We start from the raw sequence: 1,155 nt of genomic DNA, 5'->3' as shown, positions 1-1,155 counted from the left end.
ATATAAATGGTAATAACAGGAAGTTAGATGGTTTTTAAGTTTTCTTTTTCCACTTTTCTGTGCTTTCCAAACTTTCTTTTTTGTGTTGTTTTTTTAAATTTTTTTTAGCTGAGCCATCCTGCCACCTGTTGGCAGCTCAGCGGCAACTCAGCTCGGGCTGGGCATCGAACCGCTGTTGCTCAGAGCTCGCACTCTTGCGTGAGCTCTTAACCAACTGAGCCACTCGGCCGGCCCCAAACTTTCTTAAAAGTGTGTGTGTGTGTGTGTGTGTGAGGTAGTGTTGTGTTCAGGGAAGACTTGTGGAATAGTACCTCAGTGGACCATGTTCTAGACAGCTCCGTTCCCCTCCCCCTCCACACGTTAAAAGCATCTTGTTGGAACCCTACACAGGACTATAAAATAGACACTACACAGGTGAGTTACCATCTAAGCTTTCTTAATGAGAAATTGGGAAGAAGTGAACAGCAAGTTTGATGAAATCATTTCTTCACAAAGCCATCAATTTTACAGAAGGCATATAAGAACATAAACAACTGCAAGATCAAAGACTCAGTGGAACAAACCCACTGGGAGAGAAGGAAAAATTTATAGATTGAATTCTTTTTTCTAAGCCAGTTCCCTGTGAGTGTCCAGTTTAATGACTGTTTAAATTATATCTGCAATCTTCTGAGAGGCTCACTTACTTTTCAAGTTTGTAAACCAACACATCAACAATTCCCAATCAATGGGATAGCGTTCTCCTGGGAGCTATGAAAATATACTTCGCATTTTAAATGCAATAAAAAGCATGACAAAACATGCCTCTGTTCTTCATAACACAGAAGTACCACATCTGGTCATAAAGAAAAATGCATTATACGGTTGTAAGGCTGCCAGGTACTTATTACAGAGAACTGCTTTATCCATTTAGCCCAGTTTTCCAGATGTTTTATTACTTGGAGACAGGAGAATTGTTGAAACTGGTGATTGAAGCCCATTTATTTCAAGGGGCTCGTCTGCAAGCCATAGGAAGCATTTGAGGGACAAGTTAATTAATGACAGGCCACAAGGCACTGCTTGAGGGGAGCTGTCATCTCACTGGGGTCACGAATAATCCCAACAAAGGACAAAACGCCCAATTTCAGTAACCCCAGCTTCATTTGCAAAAATTGCCTC

This window comes from Hipposideros armiger, unplaced genomic scaffold, assembly GCF_001890085.2.
Source record: "Hipposideros armiger isolate ML-2016 unplaced genomic scaffold, ASM189008v1 scaffold_55, whole genome shotgun sequence".
Taxonomy (NCBI): Eukaryota; Metazoa; Chordata; class Mammalia; order Chiroptera; family Hipposideridae; genus Hipposideros; species Hipposideros armiger.
This window is presented reverse-complemented; position numbering follows the sequence as displayed.